Consider the following 16,993-nt stretch of genomic DNA (forward strand, 5'->3'; position numbering starts at 1 on the left):
TACGTTGCTTTTCGGGTTCAAACGTGTGTCTGATCTACATAAACTTGGGGTTCGTTTCATTAAATCATCGGTTGTAACTACCGCTTCGTGTTGCCCCTTTCTCAAAGTCTAGCGTTTTGCTTGCGGTAACTTCCCAAACTTATAAAGTGCACTCTATATAGGCGGCGTGGCGGGGGTCTCCGTTGTATTGGGTGGCAAGCGGTGAGATCGCACCATATCCGCAGCACAATGTTGCACCAGGACGGTTGTGTTAACGCCTTATCAAGGTACGATGGCCAGGCCAACGCGAGCATCTGAGCCAGCTGGACAGCCTTCGAGCGTCGGTTCTTAATTAATTAATTGCTTGATGGGCTTTTCTGCCAAAACGACGATCTTATTATGAGGAACATCTTAGTGGAGGACTCCGCATTAATTTTTACCACGTGGTATCTTTAACGAGTACCTTTAATAAACACACGTCTGTTCTTTTTTTCATTTCGTCCCCATCGAAATCATGTCGCTGTGGCCGGGATTTGATCCGGCGACCTCCTACTAGCCCGAAGACCTCGTGTGCAGAAGCATCGGCTGCAATGCAACAAAATGAAATAATAAGAATGCCTCAACACTATATGTGGAAGCTATACATTAAAATCATTTCATGCATTAGGAGTGCAATGGCCTGCAAAGAAATATCGAAGGGACAGTGCAAATAGTATGGCCCTAAACGAAAGGTTATCTTATTATACTTCGTGAAGTGCAGCCATTCCTTATCTTGTGTAAATAAATAAAGTCGCAGTATCACTTGACAGGCGAAGCATTCTTGCGTAGCAAATTACTAGAGAGGTATACGAAGTAAGTATAATAGTTTTATCGGTGATGTAAATTTGTAAACATTCGCTTACTAACTAAATTACCAAGCACCGTGTCACAAACGCACAGGTAAAAATGAACACATCTGACTCCATGACCGCGGATGCTCGCTGTGAGAACGCTGGATTGAGCAAGCGCGGCAACAGCAGTGGCTCAACTGACCTTCGTGCTGCCTCTCTCACCAACACGAACTAAGCGTCGAAAGCACAGCACATATGAAGCAACCAGCACTCGGCATACTTTGTCCACATCCCTGATCGCTTTGAAGCTACGGTGTTCGCGTGGCCTTGCCACGCGCAACAGCCGCCGGAGTTGAACGCCCCCACCTCCCCCCCCCCCCCCAAACACACATGGGTGCTTCACGCGCGACGGACGATAGCGCGTTTCTTCCCCCCTTTCCTCTCTTGTGCGCGCGAGATAGAGCCCACGTCTGTTCTTTTTTTCATTTCGTCCCCATCGAAATCATGTCGCTGTGGCCGGGATTTGATCCGGCGACCTCCTACTAGCCCGGAGACCTCGTGTGCAGAAGCATCGGCTGCAATGCAACAAAATGAAATAATAAGAATGCCTCAACACTATATGTGGAAGCTATACATTAAAATCATTTCATGCATTAGAAGTGCAATGGCCTGCAAAGAAATATCGAAGGGACAGTGCAAATAGTATGGCCCTAAACGAAAGGTTATCTTATTATACTTCGTGAAGTGCAGCCATTCCTTATCTTGTGTAAGTAAATAAAGTCGCAGTATTCGTCGTGTGGCCCCCGCGTTTCACCCGCACATACAGCATGCGGCGCGCGGCGAGGATGTTATCGTGCTCGGACTTTATAAGGAACACCACGGCAACGGCGACGGGGACAGCAGAAACCCGCCTGGAGTATCCATATAATTGCTATCGCAATAATAAAATGTGCAATAGAGACAACTGAGAAGTAGAATACGTGCTTATAACATGGTTCGCAACCATGATTAAAGCGAACCGAGACCAACGTTATACAAGTGAACACTAAGTGGAGAGACATTCTGCGGCTTCTAGCGTCAGAAGTAGGCTTTTTCTTCATAATTTTCTTGTTATTGAGCGATGAGTCACGTATTCACAACAAAGCTGACATTGCATGACATTGCGTGTACTTGAAAGAGAACTTCTGACAGCTGTTTTGGAGGAGGATATGAAGTTTACGCTGTCGTAATCATAAAACGAAATTGGTTTGCGACCCAGCCTATAGATTTACCAAATATCACTAGCGTAGTCTTTCTAAGCAGCTGAGAATGCGTTCCTAGACATTTTCAACAGCTGTCAGTTGGGCGTGTTGGCAAACGTTTATGATGGAAAAAGCGCTACTAAAAGGAAAACTTAGCGAAGTCTCCGTTCTAGCAGCGCTTTTTCCATCATGAACGTCTTCAAGTGTGTCGTCATAAAAAACATTGAAAAGAAATATAACTGATAACTACGTGGATCTATAAAAATACGTTGCCTATTTTAAGCGGATATCCACTAAGCCTGCTTTGTTAATCTCTAACGTTTTATTGCATGAGCATGCGACAGTTTTTATTTATGAATGTATTATGTACTGAGACTTTCGCGATTTGCATCACAATAAGTTACACGGTGGCAGTATTCATGCTCAACCATAGTCCTTATGTTAATGAGGCTTATGCATAATTTACTAACTTTGTAATTTATTTAGCAATTGAGATTTAGCGCAAGGCATTACGAGGGAGGAAAATGAAACACAATTACGCAAGAGTGCGTCGTGGCAGAACCGCAGCAAATCAGTCGAGAACTTAGTTTCTCACAGATAGATCCTACTTTTCCGGTACATCCTATTTCATTCGGAATTTTCTGACCGTGTTTAGCTTAAATGGCTCGGGGCCTAAGGAACTGCCAAAGGAAGTGCCAGGAATCTTTCGCAGCCACAGGAGCCGGCAACATGAGACGTGTGACTTGATCGTCTGCATGCAGTCCCAGGGCAGTGTTGACGGATCGTGTCTGGGTCGCCTGAGCCGAGATACTCGGAAGAGATACTTTCCCTTCCCGAATCGGGTTACGCCGCAAGTAGCAGTCACAAAGGAGAATAAAGTAGGCTGTCTTCCGGTGGAGGTTGGTCTTTTGGTTTTAGTAGATAGCAAGAGAATCGGAAGAAGAAAAAAACCTGGTGTCACTGACGAGGAAGGAGATCCAAGTGTTTGGTCTACAGTGACCTTCGAGCGAACTTGTCCTTCTACCCACTGTACCTCGGTATTGAGCTACCCTGTACAGAGTTAACCGTTCTGTGCCGTGAATGCGCATCGCCGCGTGACCTACAAAATTTTGTTTGCAGAACTGCGCCCCTTGCCATTCGCAGTAACCACGAGAGTAAGAAATTTTTCTAGATGATTGTCAGTGCCGTGGAGAACAGCGGAGACGACACCTCAAGGACGAAGAAAAATTCGGAAACGTTTAATCGCGATCGGCACTCACAATCAAGCTTAGAAATAGATTTCCCGCGTAGCGCCGCAGCAGCAAGGACGTTGAAATAAATAATTCAATTTGAGAATGGAGAATCGTTCGCGCCAACAAATAATTTTGTTCATTGCTTTTAGCTACTATACGGGTCTCGTTTGTTCAAACAAACATATCTCGGGTGTTTTGCCTGTCAGAAGAACGCTCTCGTTTTGAGAAAAGACGCAACTTTTTGACCCCTTAGGGTACTTTAATGTGCATCCAAGTACAAGTAAATGATTATTATTTTTTCGCTACTTCGCGCCCATCGAAATGCGGCCGCCGCGGCCGGGATTGAACCAGCGTTCGAGCTGAGAAGCGCCACGCCATAACCCTGACGCTACCGCGCCGGGTGGCTCTGCCTGCTTTCCAAGTCTACATATTCCTAAGACGATGATGCGCACTGCTTCTAATACTCAATGCTCGGGCTACACAAAAATCGGGTGAAATTTGGAGGACGCCTTGCCTTTAAGAGTGGAACTAGATAGCGCCACGACACGAACACCACGAGGGAGCAATGGAAGGCACCGCTGCCTAACTCGGCCCTCGACGACCAGCTCAAGCATATCTATCTATCTATCTATCTATCTATCTATCTATCTATCTATCTATCTATCTATCTATCTATCTATCTATCTATCTATCTATCTATCTATCTATCTATCTATCTATCTATCTATCTATCTATCTATCTATCTATCTATCTATCTATCTATCTATCTATCTATCTATCTATCTATCTATCTATCTATCTATCTGTGGGCTGCCGTTCTCAAAATTCCGAAGAATAACTTTGGAAAGAATGAATGGCGAAGTATGAGTAACTTTGCTGATAGAGAAGTGGTTTGGCATGCATGTTTTGGAATTTGGTTCGAAATTATTTTGCCGAAGTGACGTCCAACGCCGAGGCCGGACGCTGACGCCGGTGTTTCTGTGATACGGGCTCCTTAATGCTGTCGCGTTAAAAAGTTTTAACGCGAAAGCATTAAGTGCCATGTGTCGCAAGACGTCCGGCGTCAGCGTCCGGCATCCGACCTTGCTTCGGCAAAACGAATTTCCAACGAAATTCCGAACCACGCATACCCAACCACTATAATACCAACGAAGTTGCTCACACCTTATATTTCATTCTTTACAAAGTTATTCCTCGGAATGTTGAAAACTCTTCTCAGACTGAAATATTAAAAGGGCGATAGAATAATAGGAGATAGACCCAAGCAAGAGGCCGTTTACATTTCTGCCAAAAAGCTTGCCTTCGTGCATAGCGTTCGCCGCCAGCGTTACGCGGTAAACGTTACAGTTACATAAGCTGCAGTTGCCAGGATGCAGGAAAAGCCGTCATGGGTCTTTGAATGCTTTGGTGTTCAACTCTTAAAGGCGGAGCTTAAGCGTGCTCCATTTTTCTTCACGTTGCTCTGACTTTTGCATGGGCCGCCGCAGCCACAACAAAAAGGGCGGAGGATGAGACTTGTATTGAAGACCGCAGGGGTCAGCATAAACGACCGACACGCTATAACGACCCCGTTGGCCCTTCTTTTTCAAAAGAAACGAATGTACTGCACGCATGCGGGGCACGGATTGACCGAGAGCGATGCGTTCGAATATTCAGAAAACGGAGGCTTTATCGATCGCGCTTCAAAAATGTCGTGACGCTCTGGATGCGTCGAGTTTTCTTCTTTTTTCTCAAGTTGAGGCTTAAGCGGATATGTATTCGCCGCATATGGCCCTACAATATGACACAGTTCGTTCTATTTTGCTTCGTCGCTAAGCTTTTCTTTTAAAAAAATAGCGAAAGCATACGCGTTCGTTCGCACTTATATGCATTTTAAATGGCGTAGCGGGCTGCGCGCGCGGGCGGCTCAGCAGCGAATTTCACTGCAATGTGTAGTATGCAGCGCCGCGCGGTCAGGCTAAGCGCCGCTGCAGGATGCTGGGACCATTATTCATTCAAGAGGCCCAGTATAGCAACGCTGTCTGCAACGTGCGTGCTGCGCGATGAGCGATGGCTGCGCACCATTAGCGGCGAACCATCGAAGATGATAATCTGTCATAGGCACCGTTCGGAGGTGGTTATTTACCACCTCACGCAAGGATGGCAGGCTGTAAAAGAAAGCTAGCGCGAGAGACGGTGGGCACACTGCCTCTCGGCTGTGATTCGAACTTCCGCTATAATTGGGTGGCTCAGAAATGTTGAGCTCTGGCTCAAGTATGAAGATCCTTTTGTCTGAGCGGGAATTTGGAAGCTCGGAAATCCTTCCTTATACACGTCACTTCGTTATACAATTGCCTGTTAGTCATCATCATCATCATCATCACCAGCCTGGTTACGCCCACTGCAGGGCGAAGGCCTCTCCCATACTTCCCCAACAACCCCGGTCATGTATTAATTGTGGCCATGCGATGCCTGCAAACTTCTTAATCTCATCCGCCCACCTAACTTTCTGCCGCCCCCTGCTACGCTTCCCTCCCCTTGGGATCCAGTCCGTAACCCTTAATGGCCATCGGTTATCTTCCCTCCTCATTACATGTCCTGCCCATGCCCATTTCTTTTTCTTGATTTCAACTAAGATGTCATTAAGTCGCGTTTGTACCCCCACCCAATCTGCTCTTTTCTTATCCCTTAACGTTACACCTATCATTCTTCTTTCCATAGCTCGTTGCGTCGTCCTCAATTTGAGTGTGCAGCCTCTAAGCTTCGGCACTGCTGCCTAAGGCAACTTTTGCCTCCGCCCCGTCCTTGATGTCCTCGACAATGTTTCTGAGCGGGTAACTTCGGGTGCAAGTAGGAGGGAGGTGGGGGCTTACGCATAGCTACTGCGCTTTGCACTGTGCAATGTGGCTGACTGGGCCAGCTGGCAGTCCACACTGAGCTCACGTAAACAGCGCAATGGCATTACGGGAACGAGAAGTAGAACTAGGCGGCACAGACATACCCCGTGTTGTCCTTGCGCTGTTCACGTTCAGTCTAGATCCCCTCTCTCACCTCCCCCCCACACACACACTAAGCGGTGGTGCTTCCGAAATTCACCGCCGGTGAGTGAAGGCTGGCGACAGTGCGTGCGTTTGTTGAAAATCACCAAATCAGCCTCCGGGGCACCTTATTCAGCGTTCTTATTGTTATTTTTTCTTTGAGGTGCACGAAGTTTTTGGAAATTGCCTGTGGTAAATAGCACGATTCTGGCCTTTGAGCTAAATCACTCGACGCGGCAGCCATTACTTTAACGAAAAATTGGGATGCTCAATTGAATAATTAACGTAAACACAGTAATTACGATTCTAATTCGTTACCTTACGGCACATTTGAATCTACGAATTGTAGTTAGTGCGTTTGCAAGGCATATCCACTTAGAAGTAATATTGAGGATGGCACCGGTTTCAAGATGTGCATAGCCAGACATTTAACAAAAATACACTGTTGCTTCACTCACTTTAAGGTGCTCATGACCTGGCCACACAGCAAACTTCGCTTATATGCTGTAAGTTGTTACGTTTGAATTAGTAGAGGCAAGGGGCAGCAGACCAGGACTCAAGAAGAACACAAACGACAGGACCGGCGCCTGTTCTTGTTGAGTCCTGGTCTTCTGCGCCTTGCCTTTACTAATTCAAGCATGAACCAACTAGCCCAAGCAAGAGTTTTACTTACGTTGTTACGTGTCCTCTAGGGAGCGTTCTGCCTCAATTTTTTTCTCATCGGCTCATTAATACCCACGATATGAATATTTCAGTGCCGTTTACCCGCGGGCAAGCGAGACGCTCTCTCCGCTTGCCCCGTCTAGCCTCCGCAAGCGCAAATATTTCCCTACGTCACGGAGTAAGACATTTAGGAGATGAAACTCCCGTCGGCGCGAGCGAGCGCGGGCGACCAGATAAGGTCACAATTGTTGTATGCGCCGACGGCGCCGTATACAGTGGCGGCGCCTTGCGGCGCGTCGTAGAAGCCGCAGCGGAAAAAAAAATGCAGCGCCCGGGCAGGCGGCTCTGGCACGCTCTCAACGGCGGTAATTTCTTTCCAGGCCGCCAGCTCCACCAGCACGATAACGGCTCCGCGGGCTTGTGACCTTTTCTGGTCGCCGCAAACAGCGGAGTTTCCACTGTCAAATGTTTATTGCTCCGTGCCCTACGTTCACCCATACCGATACCCATACCTCGAGGATCGCGTGACGCATACGTAACGGGCCCCGCCTTCATTTTCGCTGACGCACTTCCGCTGACGACGTCACGCGCGAGCTGTTGTAATTGTCTGGTTTCGCTCAACAAACGCTTCTGCGCGCTGTGTACGAGGACACCTGACTAGCGGTCTAAGTCAGTGTTACACGAATACTAAGGCTGACGCAAGCGGATGACAGAGCATGACCCCGTGCTGGAACACGGTAGAAAATGACATAGTTTTGGTGCGTGCACCCGACTGCACGATGTGGAAACAAGCTTGAATGTAAAAAGAGCAGGGCACAAAGATCAGGACAGAAGAAGAACAGAAACGACTGGACTGATCTTCGCGCCCTGCTCTTTACACGTTCAAGCGTGAACCAACTAGCCATGCAAGAGTTTTACGTGGAAACAAGCAGACGAAATGGAAGTACGTGTGCCTTGCTGTGGTGCGTAGTAAAACAAAAACACGCAGACATTCGGTTTGTGTGTTTTGTTGTTTCTCTAAACTTTAATTCGTCTATTCAAGCAACATATTAGACAAATAAGAGATGTTGCCTTGAATAATTACCGAAGTCACGTGTCACCAGGAGCGACGTCACAGCACAAACACGTGTGCGTAGGCGCACTAAGAAGTGTGCCTCATCCTCCGGCTTGGAGCGCGGCTGCTGCGACGCGAAGGGAAAACGACGTTCGGTTTAAAATGTCAGATCGTTCCGCGGCGCGTAGCGATGTAATACTTGCGGACACGGTCGTTATCCTGATTTATATGATCTGCGCTTGTCAGCTCAATCTGGTCAGAACTGGTGAGGGGCTCTTTAAAAGGAAAATGCCGGTTTGTCAATTAAAGCTCACCATTTGCAAATTGATATCTCGAACTTGGCGCAGCCCTTAGAATTGGTTCCAATTAAAACATTAAAGGGACACTAATGCGAAACAATAAATAAGTTTAGACTAATGAAGCATTGTTTGAGAACTCTACAGGCAGTCGTTTGAAAAAGATATTTTGATTATTAGATGACAAAATGAAGGTCCAAGTATCAGTATTTGAATTTCGCGCCGAAACCCCAGCGCTGGTACGTCAGCGTGACGCCAGGGATTCCAAAGTATGTTTTCGCATTTGGGCTCCGTTGGCTGAATAAAGGTTCCCGAAACTTGCCATGTTTAATATTTGGTTCCTTTAGAACACAATGTAGTCAATCTCCACCGCTATATCTAATTAGTAGGCCCTAGAAGATGCCATCAAAATCCAAGACGTATTTCGTATTGCACTTTTTCTGGCTTACCAAACGTCTTATCGTTGTAAGAGCGGTGTTTTTGGTGTTGTAATTTACTGTAATTTACTGTAATTTACAGTAATTTACTGATGCAGAAGAAATCACTTTTCACTTTAGTGTCCCTTTAATTAAATTACAAGGTTTCACGTGCCAAAACCAAGATCTGATTATGAGTCATCACGTAATGGGTGACGCCGGAATAATTTTGACAGCTGTGGTTCCTCAACCGGCAGCTAAATCTGACTACACGCGTCTTTCTGCATTTCACCCGCATCGAAATGCGGCCGCCGTGGCCTGCATTCACGCCCGCAACCTCGCGCTTAGCAGCACAACACCAAAACCACTAAGCAACCAGAGCGGTCAATTTCTTCCAATTCGCCTTGTGAACTCAGCAGCTGCAATTTGTCAATAGGTACAATTCGTAAATTGCAATATGTGCCGTTATGTAAATAATTAAAAAGTCATTTAATCTATTTACGTTGATTATTGTACTAGGCATTTTGATTTTTCGCGGAAGTAATCATCGCCTCATCGAGTAATTTAGCTCAAGGGTTAGTAATTGCCCGCAGGCAATTTTTTAAAAGAACGGGGCTTTATAATGCGCCCGGTCTACGAGCATCATTCACTAATCTATTGCGTAGTTTGATGTGTCCGCTCCTCTTGTTCATGCCATGAATGTCCCCATCCTAGCTTGAAGCGCAATGTCCTCCTTCCACCCAGTAATGATATGATATACTCCTCGGATAGGCGAATGTGTCCGTGATGTGTAAAAAAAATGTATTCTTTGCATTCGCGCATTGCCGCATTTTCTGTGGAGTGGACATAAACATTAATGACAGGGATGCATAGGTAGATGCGACTGCCTCGACATTTGTAACTTAAAATCACGTAGAGCGAGCAAACGACGAAGGCTGGAAATACTTGTCCTGGCGGCAGTGCCTATTTGCTTCTTATAAACGTTGCTAGATTTCAGTCTTTCTGGCAGCAAGCTCAGCGACTACAGTACGGTAACAGCGGCTGTCATCTGGTCCGCCTCCACAAATTTTGCGGCACCAGCATGTCGTGAACTGCCGCGCAGCGCTTTGAGGGTGCCGAAGGTAAAAAAAAAAATGTGAGCGTAGTTTTGCAACAAGTGAGTGCAAAAAACGAGCCTGTAATCTGACGGGTGTGCGAATCATAAAGGCGGAAGAAGTTTCGTGAAAAAAAGAAATTACATGTCCTCTCTCCGACAGCAGCATGACGCTACAAAGGAAACCAGTTTGGATTCCTCAGAAAGCTTCACAGTTAAATAAAAAAAACTCGCCCTGGTCCGAGGACACATTTTTGTTTCAACTACGAAGCTTTTTAAGAAAACCGCGCGCGTTTCCTTTGAAGGGCTGCGCCGCTGTCAGATAGATGAAAGCTGCTACGTTTCACCGAATAGTTAGAAAAAAAGAAAAGACTATGAAGAAAAGAAAGTTGTCAGCACTTCCGAACGAACCTGCTCAGACACGTACATTAACAAGAACGCGCAGAAACGCCACGTTTTTCACTTGGACACAGCTAGAGAAAATATAGTGCGTTTTTTTTCTTTTTCGGTAGACGCGCCACATGCCAGCCTCCAGTTTCACCTGCAAAACCAGTTTGACACTGGGATAAAGATACCCGCCCAGTTATAGCTCGAATATACGGGCACCTTGGCTGAAAGGTTTGCGGTGTCGCACTCGACCTCGCCCGTTCAGATCAGCCCTGTCGGAATGTTGTTGGAAAAGATTTCCAAGCGCTTTCCTTTTTGTATAACTTCACGGCGAGCTTGAGCAGAGTCAAGCTCCAGCCGTTGTGAAGAAAAGGAAAGAGAAAGCTGGACTGCGCAACCGGAGGAACCGGAAAAGTGTACGTAAACCAGAAGAAATGTAAAGCGGTAAACGAAAGCGAACTGCTTTTTTCATCTTTCGGAGAGTGGTGGGTCTCGTTGCAACCGTAAAGCCGAGCTATATAAAGTTCAGCTCCATCTGTGTTTTCCTTGCGTCGAAGCAAACACCCTTTTTTTCGGCTGTGAATCCATCCTTATCACTGGAAACCCCGTGCCTGGACGCCAGAATTTGATGTTTGTTGCTACTAAGTCAAATTTATCAGGACGGTGTTCGCATCGATGCAAATTTCCGCGTAGTCCCTCCTATGTATGTGTCGCAGAAACAAGAGGTTTAAAAAGAATACCAACTTTTCTGGTCAATTGGTCCGTTCGAAGGGATTTCTGAGGGACGACTTACCGAATGCACTCGTTAAGTGCGCCGGTGGTCATTTCGCTGATTACCTTATGCAGTGTTTATGCAATGCTTTGCAAGTCTTAGTCTCGATTAAGCTTTCAATTTTGTAGTGTTGTTCACATACCTTTACAGATGTGTGTCAGGCACGTGCCCAAGGAGGAGCCCGGGGTGGTCCGGGTATCCGCCCCCCCCCCCGCCCCCCCCCCCCAGGAATTAAGCGACATACATCCCACCCCCCTGTCCATGGCACCACTCCTCACACATATTCATATTTGGTGGTCGACATTTTGCTGCATTTTTCACTCCTTTTGGATGGCGGTAGTTATAGGCATCTCCTGGGGAGTGAAGGTCAGTTTTCTCATCGATTCCGTGCCCGTGCGATTAACCTGAGGTGCGTTCAGTTGTCACCGTCTACCGCAACGGTCACGCGCATTGATGCTGTTAGTTCAACCTTCTGTGTTTAGACTCATGTAGGCACCAGGAAAGGGATTCAGTTCGTAGTCGGCTGGTCTGTATGCATCTGGAACAAGCTGCAGGCGGAGAAAACGCCAGTTCCGCTTAACTTTTCCTTTTGCCTCATTACTTGCTCGAGTTAAGGTTCGCCACGACGCTCGCAGATACTCGGCGCCATATGCCCGCGATGTGGGTTACGTAACGTGAAAATAAAATAATACGAAGCAGCGTCCATCATCAAAAGCTTGCAGTAACCATTAAACCCAAAAACAGTATGAATGTCACCCTTCATCTCGTCTGGCTTTTCCCTAATTGTACAGCACTTTTCGTGCAAATTGGCAACTGGAAACAAGAGTCGCAAGGAGCTCCGAAATTAAGCGATGTACTAAGAGATAGAGCCAAGGCAACAGCCAAATAGGAAGGAAGAGCGAAACCTGACAAATTTAACCATTGTTTGTGAAAATATTTATGGATCAACTTCTTTTTATTTAAAGTAAGCAGTAGAGGAAACGCCGCCGGAAGTGGGGAATGATTACGTGTGTTTTGAATGACTCTTCTACAGTTATCAGTCGAGCCTGACGTAGCCACTTCAATGCTATGCTTATGTGGGTGCTTTTTTTAACCTTCCGCGGTGGGTGCAGTACGTCTAGGACCGTAGCGTCCGGCGCTCTACGCGGTTGTACGGGACTGGCGACCACGCATAGTTACGCAACTTTTCAAATACCAATACGAGTAGGTTTTGGCACTTGATAGAGCAGTAAACGAGGGTTTCAACATAACTGTGATTGTTCCGCAAATATATATTTCTTTATAATTCTTCCGGACCTAATTAAAAAAAACGCTACTAGAAATGTTTATTTTCGACTTTCTATTGTTTACTTGTTCTTGGCAGACTTCTTCCTGCGCTTCCTTCCTGCGCGAGTCATTTGTTGTGGTTGCTATAGAGTCAAGTAAAGGCGAGCTGTGTCTCACAGGCGTACCTGTGATATACACCTTATTTTGTTTCTCCTGTGAAGGTTTGCGAGTCTTTATGGCGAACGGTAGGCATTATTCACGTTTGTGCTAGTAAAGCTACCTCCCCCCCCCCCCCTTCATTTTGATAGACAAGTTGCCTGAGGCTGGGCTTCGAAAAAAAATCCGGGGTACCTGCCTGATGTGCTTGTAGCATGTCTTTCCATATTTTGTTTCATTTTTTTGGATCTATGGTGTTATTATTCATGACAGCGCAGTTTTATGTTCGCTACACTTTTAGTTTTTTTTTGGCGCATGCGCGCATCGTATCTTCTGTACTTCGTCCTAACGTCAATGCTTACTCTTTCCCTTTCTTCCACTTTCTATTCCCCTTCCCCCACCCCCAGTGTAGGTTAGCAAACCGGATGCTGTTCTGGTTGACCTCCCTGCCTTTCCTACCCTTGTTTTTACTCTGTCTCTCGTCCTAACGTTGAATGTTTTGTGCCTTCAGGGGATATTTCAATGTGGACTTCGTAAAGACCCTCTGTTGAGTATTGTCGCCAGACTATATGTAGATAGAATAAAGAAGTAAGCAAATAAATCGATAAGTAAATAAATAAATTTTGCAGGTCCTGCATTTGTTGTAGTGCTTCCACTATCGCATGCTCAATGCTGTGTCGTAAAACAGTTGTAATCACATTGTAATAATTTCGCTGTCGTATATTGCCTATACCATTGAATCCTTAGTGCAGCGAAATGTTATATGTTTGTTATTGTCAACATCAGTCTTTTCGGGATGTCTCTATTTGTGGCCTGTAACGCGAGCATATGATAACTACCACACTGGAAGTAACGCGGTGGAGCTTCCACGAAAATAGAAGCGGCGTGTGGCCCATCTCTGTCGAGTGCAGTGTTGTAACGTAAGAGGCGCATTGCACCGAAGAGGAAGATTTAGCTTGGGATCGACTGCAAGTTCCCCGTTCAAGTGGATGTAGAACACAAAAAACATGTCTTTACGAGGAAACCGCTGGAACTATTAAACTATTTGCGGAAGAAAGCTCAATTACATGAATGGCTGGAAGTACAATTCATGTCAACCCAATTTTAGCAAACGTTTCCGAAATTCAGTTAAGTGAAAAAAAATTAAGCTCCACGATTACACATCCGTAAAGCTTCACCTCAAACTGATATCGTACTTCACTTAATTGCACCGATTAGAGCCTTTATAGTAGAGAAATGTGATTTATGACTCTGTATATTGCGTGAAGTTGCTGCAATGCTTCCATAGGGTTTGCACCACTAATACTCAAAAGTTAGTGGCATATTTTCGAACGGTGTATAATACTACAATTTTGTCCGCTTGCGAAATTTTAATATGTGCAATTTGAAAAATGTATCACATGGTTACTCAAATAGCAGCGAGTCCAAGAGCTAAAATATAGGCGCTTGATTCTCTTTTTTAATTTCCCAATATTCAATCATCTTCATTAAAAGGTATGCAGCCTAAATGATACATGTAAAATATTTTTTTCAGATGGGAGAATCCCCACAAGATTGGTTCGCTGGATGCCGAGCAAAACGATTTCTCCTGAGGCAAAGCTTCCTCTTAGGTTCAGTAAAGCGCGCTGCGTTCGCGAGTTTTAAGCTGCCATCATTTATGGCCACGTCGCTTCCTAGAAAAAAGACGAGGCAATCACCTTTAAGGCGTGAACGCATCGTTTGATTGCGTAATCTTCTCGCAGCCTTGCTCTCGCGTAAACAAAGCCATTGCATGCATAAAAAAAAAGAAAAAAAACACGGAAGCAACGCGCTCGCCGCACCGTCTCGTCTGCCGGGCCTGCTTACAATGTCTGTCGGGCCAGTAATAAGAGGCAACAAACGAACGTACGATGTCTTTCCCCAGCCGACAATCACTTCCTGGTCAGTACGGCGAGGGAAAACTTGCAAAACCACGTAGAAAATAAAGATATATATTAACGCAGGAAGCGCAGAAGTGTTGCGCTTAAAAGAAGACGCGTCTCGCTTCTCGCGACCAGTTACGCAGTAACGGAGAGCGGCCACTACCGAATGCTTTGTCATCTTGCAGACGCTACTTCGGATGCGACGGTGGACAATCGCTATGCGGACCGGATCCTCTCTGGGCCTGCTGACACTTGTCCCCACGATAGGATTGTCGTAGCGAGCCGTTGCATTTGCATTAGGGTGCGAAGAACGTAAAGAAATAGCGTTCTTATCACTGCGCGTGCTCTGAACGTTATTGGGTCTCTGCGGTTTACGTGCGTATGAAAACGTACGTTATTTGGCGAGCTTAACGTTGGAATGTTTACGTACGCTAAGAAAAAGCGTTGCCGAACATGGCGGCACCCATGGCTTCCGCTTCAGCGTGAATTCTCGTGATAGCTGCTCTCTGACTCGCGTTGAACGTCAGTAACTATTGAAATGAGCTTTCTCTGTCTCTAAACTCACCTGACACGTTAGTTATGAGTCCATAGCGCATCCAAGTTCTGAGATCGTTCTGCGATTCCTGTGCCCGTACGCCTAACGAGACGCGTCAGCATAGCAACAACAGGATGGCTCCTAATGGATTGTCTTGGATTGGATACGCTTGTTACGAGGCACATGATGGCGTCCTGTTTTATGACGTCTTCCTTCCGTTTGTGTTACGGTACGGTAAACTAATAGTCTTGAAAGGCGGCGCACCGTAACGTCCCGCAAAGTTAATTACGTTTAACGTACGTAAGGTGACAACGCTATTCTAAGGCGATCTATTACGATGCCGGACAGAATGAGTGGCGCGTTGGAAGTGCCGTATAACAGAGAAACTATGGATGGGCTAATAGTGCTCTAAAGAAGAAGACTAAGGCATATATCCATCTTTTTGCGCGGTTAGTACATTGGAGTTGGAACATTGGAGTTGGAACATAGTACATTGGAGAATCACCGAAAAGGGAGCCGGTGGTGCAGATAATGAGCCAATATCATTCAACCTATGTTAACTTTAATGTCCCTTTAGTGAATACCAAACATGAATAACGACTAAATCGGCGTGGGTATACGGGTTGCAAGGCGTGTCAGTTTCTAGACGCAAGCCTTATTCACAGTGGCGTAGCAACGGGGGGGGGGGGGGGGGGGGCGTGGGCCTTGGGTGCACGGGGCCAGCAGGGGGGGGGGGGAGGTGTCATATACACCTGAAGACACCCAAAACTTGTCGATATCCTCGCCTTCCTCGACTACACCCAGGGGGGGGGGGGGGGGAGGCGTGACAGAAGAGGCTACTGGCCCCGGGTGCCAGACGACCTAGCTAGACCACTGTTTATTCACTCAGTTAACAATGCTTCCGCGTGAAAACCGTAACGTCTCCTGAACCTTCTAAACGCCCCATTTGTAGGCGTTCGGTTTCACATTTTCGTAACCCAGCAAGGCTTCGGTGAGGACACATGTTTTTGACAGTTGTGTTCTGAAAACACTGTCACCACTTTGCCACCACTTTGCCGAGCGGCACCATGGTGTTGACCGAATTCATAGGCGAAGTCCACCTCATACCCTGGGGGATGTCGTAGTCGTCGTCCGACGGGTACTTGACGCGCTTTGTGTCTTAATCGTCATCTATGTGCTCTATACCGACGACGTCTAGAGGGTCCAAGTTGATCGACAGTAGCATGGCCTCTTGACCGGAGTAGTACGTGGATGCACGCCCTACTTTTTTCACTGCGCCTTGGCATGTTCTTCACCGTCAAGTCGATTCCGCTGCCTGGCTAGGTGGTGACTGCATCTATTGGAGAGGCGAGTCTTAAGTTAAGATCGGCACGCATGGCTCCGATGGACGTTTGCCTTGAAGATGTGTGCTGATTGAAGTCTCCTACGACAAACATGGACGTGCCACAGCGTCATCTAGTGAATTGCCCACTAGACGGAGCCTAACCACGTGCATACATTCTAAGATATTCTTCACTGTCACCTGTTGCAACGATCGTAGAGCGGTTAGCGCGCTCGGCTACGGAGCAGCAGTAGTGGCGGTGGGGCAGAGGATCTAATCCTCACCGTGGCCGCCTTTCAATTAGATAGACGAAGATGACGTAATTTGCGTGCTGTTTTTCTGCCTCGGCTTTCTGATGACGCACAATGAGCCAAGCATTGAGCTCTCGCATTAAAATACACACTCACACGTACACGCAAACGCATAGCACTCTCCACGACACCAATGTCGCTGGGCCCTCAGAACAGTTAGGATACAAAGCAAAACACAGTGTGTACTAGAGATGCATAAAATCATGAGTCATCCGGGCGAGTTGGTTGAAGCTTGTGGCGCAAAAATCCGTTGAATCAAAATATTCAAGTGCATGGCGTCGCACAGATTCGTTTATATGCGGAACTCGTGGAGTGAACTCTAGAGCTTTCATCATCGTTAGTGTTGGATACAACCTCGTACCGTCTAGGGAACAGTGGCAAGTTTTGATAGCTCATTTGCGTAATTTGAGCACTTACAAAGTTTAACAATAGGACAGTTTTCTTTACAGAAAACTGAATATAGACAGAATATAGCTGACACATTCCGCCTGCTTTGCATGCACGAGCAATTTCCCGCGTTTT

This window comes from Dermacentor variabilis, chromosome 2 (genome assembly GCF_050947875.1).
Source record: "Dermacentor variabilis isolate Ectoservices chromosome 2, ASM5094787v1, whole genome shotgun sequence".
Classification (NCBI taxonomy): domain Eukaryota; kingdom Metazoa; phylum Arthropoda; class Arachnida; order Ixodida; family Ixodidae; genus Dermacentor; species Dermacentor variabilis.